The sequence below is a fragment of the Arachis ipaensis genome, chromosome B08 (genome assembly GCF_000816755.2).
Source record: "Arachis ipaensis cultivar K30076 chromosome B08, Araip1.1, whole genome shotgun sequence".
Taxonomy (NCBI): Eukaryota; Viridiplantae; Streptophyta; class Magnoliopsida; order Fabales; family Fabaceae; genus Arachis; species Arachis ipaensis.
Window position 1 is genome coordinate 17,101,591 of NC_029792.2, and position 9,599 is coordinate 17,111,189.

Here is a 9,599-nt window from a genome sequence, read left to right on the forward strand (position 1 = left end):
GAAGGAATTCCACTGGAGCTTGAAGGCTGGTTGGTGGGAGTAGGTAACGAATCTATCTGGGAGACGAGAGCTTGTAAAGTAGCATTCAGACCATTTAAAGTAGAGTTCAGTGTAGTCTGCATGTCTTGTTGTCCTTGTGCAAGAGAATGAAGTATCTCGTCATTCGATGAGGAAGGAGGATAAGTGATCTGAGGGACCTGTTGTTGGTTGTGCTGGGGTCCTTGGGACTGCCTTAGGTGAGGTGCTCTGTAAGGCTGGTTTAGATTCTGCTGTTGATAAGAATGGTTCTGTTGATTTTGGTTCTACTGATTGTTATTGTTATTCCACCTCTGATTTCCCTGGTTGTCTCTGCCTCTTCTGTTATAGTTGTCCCTCCAGCCATGGTTGGAATGATCTCTCCAATCCTGGTTGGAGTTGTCCTGCCACCCTTGGTTGTAGTTGCCGCCTTGTTGATTGTATCCTTGATTCGGGTGGTCATAGAAGTTATGAGTAGCTGCCACAGTGTTGTCTTCTTGTTGGAGCTGCGGGCACTCATCAGTGTAGTAACTATAATCAGCACAAATTTCGTATACTCTTTGGGGAATCAACTGTTGGCTTTGTTGTGGTGGGGGAGGCTGAGGTTGTTGTTGATTCAACTGCATCAGCTTCAGTAGGTTGGTCATTTCACATATAGCTTGTGTGATGGCAGTAGTCTCACTGCTAGAGGAAACCTCTGCAATAGCTTTTGAGTGGCTGATCCTGTGCCTATGATTCTGAGTGGACTCAGCTAAGTCGCTGATCAGTTGCCATGCTTCATCTGTGGTCTTATACTTTTTCAGAGAACCATTACTGGCACTATTCAATGTAGTCTTATCCCGAGGCTTCATGCATTGAGTGAAGTAGCTGATCAACACTAACCTGTCAATCATGTGATAGGGCGATGCATCTAGAATATTCTTGAAATGCTCCCAATACTCATAAAGAGTCTCCGATTCGCCTTGAATAATGCAGGAGATCTCTTTCCTCAGTCTATCTGTAACTTCAGCTGGAAAGTATTTTTCCAGGAATTATCTCCTGAGCGTATCCCAGTTGGTAATAGTTGCTTCAGGTTGGGAGTAGTACCACTCTCTCGCCTTTCCCTCAAGAGAAAACAGGAAGGCAGTTAACAGAATAGAAGTTTCATTTGCACCATGACGCGTAACAGTAGAATAGGTTGTCTGAAAATCCCTGAGGTGCTTGATAGGCTCCTGAGCAGGTAAGCTATGAAACTTGGACATCAAGTTGATTAGTGCAGTCTTCAGTTTAAAATCTGCAGCCAGATTTGGATGACGCACTTGATACGGTTGCAGGGTAAAGTATGGGGCTCTTGGCTCCTGCCTCCTGGAGAGTAAACCTCCTGGGCTCCGCCATGTTACCTGCACGTAAATCAACCAAATCAGTAGTAGAGGAGCTTGTTTCTTTCTCAAATGGTGGTTCATATTCACCTTCAGATGAGATTGGTAAATTGATAGTAATCACTTCACTACCCTCGGAGGCTAACCGATGCCGAGCTCGCCTAATACGTGAAAGAATTCTTTCAATTTCAGGATCAAATGCGGCTAAAGTCGGATAAGGCAGTGAACGCATCATTCAACGAAAGAAACATACAACTCATGGCAATAAAATAAAATAAAATATGCAAAAATTAAAAATATATACACCAACTAATAATTTAGCACACTATTGCAACTCCCCGGCAACGGCACCAAAAATTGATGCAAGGCGGAAGTTGGCCGATTAAGAAATCAATATAGGAATTACGTTGCGAGTATAGTCCTTAACAGCAAAAATCCGCTCATCAATTTAGAAAGGTTGTCACAAAATTAGAATAAAAATACTGGGAATAAGAATCCCAGGTCGTCTCCCAACGAGTTGACAAAAGGGTGCTAATTTATTAATCATGAGTTTTCTGAGAAATTTTGAGAGTTGGATGACAGAAAAATAAATAATTGTAATTTATTGCAATGAAAATTAAAAGAGATTTATATTATTCAAAATAAAAATCCTTGACTGGGGGAATGATTAATTGTAAGTTCTATCCTTGCTGGAATTCTCTCAAGTGTAGTATAAAGAGGTTGTTGTTTTCACTTAGTTAACCCTTACTAAATAAAGGAAAGTCAAGTGATTGAGCTAACTCTTATTCGCAAATCCTAGTCCTCTCCATTGGGAAGGTCTAGCGTTAGTAAATAGAGAATTAACCAACAACTTCCAATTTAACTAATCACTTGAGCATTCCAACTCAAGTGTCTCCTCTTAATCAACCCCCATGTCAAGTTGGGAGTCTACTCCATCAACATGGATACCATCTTCGTTGTTGGGAGTATGGAATAGAAAAGAGACATGATAATTTAAATAAAATAGGAATTGAAAATTGATTAAAGGTAAAAGTAATTCTCTGTATTAATAAATCCAAAATGCAACATACCTATCTGAACAAGATTAATAAGCAATGAAAAGAGTAAAGGAATAAGAAAACAAACTAGAATAGTAACTTCAACGGAGGTGATGACTCTCTCAATATTCAAAAGCAAAAGCATAAACTAGAAATCTATGAATGTCAAGAAAACCTAGAGGAAGAGTAGTTTCTCTCTAGATCCCGATCTAAAATCCTAAAACTATGCTAATGAGAATGTGTCTTGAGTCTCTGCATGTTTCCTCGCTCTAGTATGTGTTTCTGGGCAGGAAACTGGGTCAAAACTCGGCCCGAAATTGCCCCCAGTGTTTTCTGTTAATTCTGTAGATCGCGCTTGTCATGCGTATGCGTCAGTCACGCGTACGCGTCGCTGGTCATCTTGGCGTGTCACGCGTACGCGTCATCCATGCGCACGCGTCTTTGTGCAAACTCCAATCCACGCGTACGCATCAGGCACGCGCACGCGTTGCTGCAAATTTCTCCATATCGCGCGCTCGCGTGAACCATGCGTGCGTGTCGATGCTCGCTGGTTATCTCCTTAGTTTCTTGTGTTCCTTCCATTTTTGCAAGCTTCCTCTCCATTCTCTAATCCATTCCTGCCCTATAAAGCCTGAAACACTTAACACACGGATCACGGCATCGAATGGTATAAAGGAGAATTAAAATACACAAATTAAAGATTTCTAGGAAGCAAGTTTTTAACCATAGAATAAAACTAGGAAGGAATTGTAAAATCATGCAAATCATATGAATAAGTGGGCAAAGACTTGATGAAACCACTCAATTGAATACAAGATAAACCATAAAATAGTGGTTTATCACTCCTCCTCCATGGCTTTGGTCTAATGTATTGTTGTAAGAGCAAGTTTAGCATTGGGGAATATTTTATTGAGAAGATCAGGAGGAGTTTTTACTGTGGATTGTAAAGCTTTAGGCTTTAGGGACCCAGTTTTTGAGCGTGTGACCATAGGATGAACATTGGTGGTGTTGGGATTGGTAACAGATAGAGGTGGAATTTCAATGCCCCATATGGAGGTAGGATTTAGGGTTAGGAAATTAGCTACTGTATCTGAAGAGGAGGCTAGAGGGGTGGTACTAGAAATCGGTGTGAGAGATGTGTGAGTGATAAGTGAAGAAGAAACTGGACTTGGTGTAGAATCGGTAGTAGTAGTAGTAGTCAATATAGGAACTGGCAATATAAAAGTGACAGTAGAATTTTTGGCTGGTATATTGCAATGTTCTAAAAACATAGAACAATATGAAAAAAATCTTTTCATCAAAAAGCACATGACGAGTAATAAATACCTTACCTTGAGAATTTATACACTTGTAACCCTTATAATGTGGGGCATATCCCATAAAGACACACCAATCAGATTTAAATTGAAATTTAGTAGAGTTATAAGGTGTAAGTAGAGGATAGCATCCACATCCAAACACTTTAAAAACAACTGTAATCTGGTACTTGTTTATGCAAAAGTTCAAATGGTGATTTATTTGATGTCACAGTGGAAGGTAATCTATTTATAATGAACGCATCACCTAAAAATGCATCATCATAGAGTTTGAGAGGTATGGATGCAGTAGCTAATAATGAAAGGCCTACTTCTACTAAATGTCTATGTTTCCTCTCAACTCTAACTTTTTGTTGGTGAGTGTAGAGACATGAAAATCGATGTATGATGTCATTTGTTGCTAAAAAGGATTTAAAGGAATGAGACATATATTCTTGACCATGATCATATTGTAATTGTTTAATTCTTAAACCAGTAAAATTTTCCATATGATTTTTGTATTGCTGAAAAGCAGGAAACACTTGTGACTTTGAGGATATTAAGTAGATGCAAAGATATCTTATGTGTGTGATGAGCGGATATTTTATACGCTTTTTGGCATCATTTTCATATAGTTTTCATTATGTTTTGTTTAAGTTTTACTATGTTTTTATAGGTTTTAGTGCAAAATTTATATTTTTAGATTCTACTTTGAGTTTGTGTTTTTTATGGTGATTTTAGGTATTTTCTGGCTGAAATTGAGGAGCTTGAGCAAAATTCTGATTTAGAGACAGAGAAAGGACCGCAGATGTTGTCAGGATCTGACCTTTGTGCACTCGAAGGAGCTTTTCTGGAGCTTCAAAAGTTCAAATGGTGCGTTCTTAATGGCTATGGAAAGCTAATATCCAGGGCTTTCCAAAAATATATAATAGTTCATACTTTTCTTTGGAAATAAAGGCCCAAAACTAGCGTTCAATGCCAGCTACCAGACCCATTCCTGGCGTCCAGCGCCCACAGGGGAGCAGCTGGTGTCCAACGCCCAAAAGGGAGTCCCAAGCCAGCGTTCAATGCCCCCAAGGGGTACTAGCTCATGGAAGACACTCAAGCTCTGCCCAAACACTCACCAAGTGGGTTTGAAAAGTGGATTTTTGCACTACAAGAGTAATTTATCTTATTTCTGTAATTCTTAGTTAGCAGATTAGTATATATAGACAAGAGTTCACCCTTGTTAAAAAACTCTTGCCCACTTTAATGTTTTCCATTGTATTTTTCATTCAGCATGATTCACTAACCTCCTAAGGTTAAGGTTAGGAGCTCTATTGAGTTTCATGGATCAATAATATTATTGTTCTAGTTCAATATGTCTGATTTTATTCTGTTATGTATTCTCGTTCTTCATCTTATGAATTGAGGGTGACCTGTGACAATCACCCTTGTTCTACATGGGTTCCGTGCATGTCCTGACTCGGATAGCTTTTTGAACCAAAGTTAGTGATCGCATTGCGGATTCCAATAGAGTACCTGGGCAACTTTGGATATGTGACATAAAATCTCGTTGACCGTGGGTAAGTGAGGTCTCTTTGGTGCTAAAGCTAGAGTCTGAGAAGTAGTGTTCCCTGATGCGGAAGATCTGCCTTGTCTATGGCACCTTGAGTAGGGTCATGAAGGGGAGTGGATTGTTTAGAGCTTCATCTTTTGCTACAGTGAGAAACCTAGAGGTGGCTTGATGAGATGACATGAGTCACTTGCAACATGGTGGATTACTGCAATGGAGGAGGTTAACTTGATGAGAGGATATGAGTTAATCACTTATGGTTGCCATTGAAGGAATCATAAAGATATTGAAGTGGACATTAAAAAAAGTTAATCTGGAAAGACAAAGCATCTCCGAAGCCTCAACCGTTCTCATACCATCAATTTTCCACCTATCTAGTAACGTTTTATTTATTTATTATGTTTTATGCATTTTCTGTGACAACTTATAATTTCTATCCACCTAACTAAGATCTGCAAGGTAACCACTGCTTGCTCAAACCAACAATCTCTGTGGGATCGACCCTCACTCACCTGAGATATTACTTGGACAACCCGATATACTTGCCGGTCTATCTGTGCGAATTCTGTGGAGTCAGTTTCGTGCACCAGCGTTCATCTAGAAATGAAACATAATATGAGAAACCATGATGAGAAATGACTGATGAGGGTCCCCAAACATCAGTGTAGACCATTTCTAATGGATGATTGAATTAAAAATTATCAGAGTTAAAAGACAGTGAGTGCATTTTAGACATACAACAAGACTTGTATAGAGATGAATGATTAATGTCATTTTTATTCATACAAATTAAAGAAAGATTAAAAGAATTAAGTATTGAAGATACAATTTTAGGGGCACAGTAACCGAATCTTTGATGCCAGACTTGAAAATCAGTACAAACAGCAGTAAAAGCAAAAGGATTGGATTGTATTTTAGATGATTTAGTTATAGTAACCCTCTTAAAGTCATACACTCCTTGATTAAGATATCCTCGGAGCAGAATCTGGTGGGTGCCCTGTGATTTTATATAACATGCATCAGGATGAAATTCAAAATAGCAACTGTTGTCAACTTTAAATTGATGCACACTGATTAGATTATGAGAGATATTTGGTGAATGAAGTAGTTGTTTTAAAATAAATCTGTGATTGTTATCTAAAGAGATGAGATATGAATGACCAATGTGTGCAATAGGAGTTTGAGAACCATTACCTAACACTACCTGTTCTGTCCCTTGAAAATTCGAAGAGGAGTAAATATTGGTCTGATAATTGGTGATATGATGTGAGGCTCCTGTGTCTGGGAACCAGGAGGATTCAACATCAAATTTAGGTGTTGTAAAATAGGTTCTGGGGTTGTGAAAAGAGTTTGGTGGTGGTGTTACTGAGGATGAGGAATTGGAATTGTTGTTTGAATTTGTGTGAAAATTCTTGTCGAACTGATGAAAACAGGAAGCTGCAGTGTGTCCAAATCTTTCACAGAGTTGTCATTGAGGATGATTTGTGGAATTCTAATTCAATCTGCCACCTCTAAAGATTCTTCCTCTTCCTCTTCTTCCTGTAAAACCTCTACCATTTCCTCTATTGTTGAATTGATAGCTGGTTTGAGTGAAGTTTGATTGAATGATTCTAAGATCAGGTTTCTTGAATTTTTTCAACATACTTTCATGAGAGATCAGTAATGCCTCAGCATCTATTAGACTCATAGAGTTTGATTTTGATATCATCGAGATGTATACTTTATATTCTTCATTTAAACTCTCAGTAATGACTTCAAAGTGCTCATCAAGTGTTAAATGATGACCTATGGCATCCAAAGAATCAACAATTTTCCTAATTTTCTTGAGATACTCACCAACTGAACTTCCTCATTTCTTGATGCTTTTCAATTCTGTCCTCAATTGCTTGATTTTGATCTTTGAAAACTTTGAAAAATACTCTTGAATTCTTTCCCACATCTGATAAGCAAATTTGTAACTAATTATTTTTGTTTTGAAAGATTCATCCATGGATTGAAGAAGCCATGTAGTGAGAAGATTATCATGTTATTTTCACTGCTTGTAGTTCTTTGAAACTGTGTTGGATGCACGATTTGCTTTAAAATCAAATATATAGGGGACCAATTCTTTTTGGAGGTGATCTTCAAGATCATTGGCTCCTATTGTGAATAAAGCTAGTTGTTCCCAAGTAAAAAAGCTTGCTTCATCAAGCTTGTCACCAATCAGCATGAACTTCTGAGAATTATTTGTGAGAAGAGGAAGATTATTAGTCATGGTAGGGATTTTGGAAGATGTGATTTCTGGTGAATCTATTTCTGGATCGGAGTCTTGCTTTGATACCATGTTAGGTACCAGAGATCAAGGGTGAAGAAGACGAAGATTGATGATAAATGCAGCAAAGAAGATTCTGCAATAATGACAATGAAATTGGTATTATGTATTCACATTCAATGAAATAGAAGAAGTTTATATTGTACATGAAATGGGCCACATAAACCATATATATAGAACTCAATCCTTCCTGGCCCGATAACCAATTGATAATAGAATTGGTCAGCTAAAATAGAGTCTTATTAACATAATAAATCTTGATTTTCTTGCTTAGTCAAGTTATCTCAATAACTCTATTGTTTTTATACTCAACATGGGGAATGGGCTGAGGATATCGAGCCCCCACCTGTTAAATGGCCAGCCGACCTCAATGGCGTGCATAAGTTCGGCGAAGCTGTTAATGATGGGTGCACACTTTTGGCAGTTGTCACAGCATTTTACTCTAACAAAGTAATATTTTGTTAAAGTTGGCTAGTAATACTTGGCTCGTAAGATCTTTGCTGCCAAGCTTCGTCCTCCTATGTGCATTCCGTAAATGCCTCCATGGATTTTATCCATTGCCAGGTCGGCTTGTGTTGGGCCCAAGAACTTAAGCAGAGGTCGGAAAAATTCCCGTCTGTATAAATCGTCCCCCATTATTGTGTAGTAGCTGGTTTTTCTACTGAATGATCTACTTTGTTCATTCGCAGGTATCTTTCCTGTCTTTAAGTATGTTATATATGGACTTCTCCAATCTGCATCCTGAGATGTACCTAAAATAGCTTTGTCACATATGCTTAGTTTATTCAGGGTTAGTTGAAATAGAATATTTGGTATGTCATATGTTCTAGAAGTGGCTAATTTAGACAAAATATCCGCTCTATAATTTTGTTCTCTAGGAATGTGCGATGTTGTAAATTACAAATTGCAAATTGGTCCCTAAACTTTAAAAGTTTGTAATTAGGTCCCTATACAAAATATAATTTTATAATTAGGTCCTCAATGACATTTACTGTAAAAAAATGCACATTTACCATAATTTCCTCTTCTTCCTCTTCTCCCTTTTCTTCATCCTCCTCTCTTCAGCATTTCTGTTCTTCTTCTTCCATTACCACCCTGAGCCACAACCGCCAAAGCCTACCCCGTCCCCTTCTTCCATTATCCATTCTCTTCCCTTCTTCCCCTCCCTTCTTCCATTTTCTTCACAAATCAACATAAAAATAGTAGCTCAATTTACCACAATCATATAAAAATAGTATCAAATCAACATACTATAATCCAATAACTGAATAGCTAAAAAAAGAAAATAAAAAAAAAACTTTTCTGATAATATAAAATTAGAACCCATGAGGAGGAGATCGTGAGCAGATATGCGGTGGATTCGACATGGTGATGGTGAACCAAGGTGAGAGACAGAGAGCGCTGGGGTAGGATGCTGTTTTGGGAAGTGAACTAGACTAACACACCCAAACATAAACCCGACTCGGACAAGACCCATCCCTAACACAACCATCACAACCCAGTTCATTGTCTTCGTCGCGCCTCTTCTGCTGTGTGCCATGGCTGCCACTTGTGAAGCGCCGTATTCTTCAGGTTGCAGAGCGATTCGTTGGTGGTTTCTTAGTTAGATTAAATCCTTTGGAAAATTTGACGAACAAGATTATGAAGACGGAGAAAGATAGTGGACGTTCTCTTAGGGAACAAAAAAGGTTTCCATGGCCAAGATCGTCGTTAACTGTTACAACAACGATGCAATTTTCCAGCCCCTCCACGGTAGCATCTCCGATCATACCTCTCTGTCTCCCGTTGTCACTAATTTCTGTTTCTGACAAAAAAAAAATTCCTAATGTCATGTGTTTTTCAGAAGTGTTCATATTCCATGGCGAGGCCTACGAAGCCACTAATATCTTTCGACGAAGTCATCTGTGGCTGTTCAAGCTCCGAGGAGGAAGAAGAGGAGCTTGAGGTGGTGGCGGGGTGGACAGTGGAGGGGTGGACGATTGGGTTCGGTGATAATGTAAAGGCAGAATGCAGGACGATGGAGGGTGG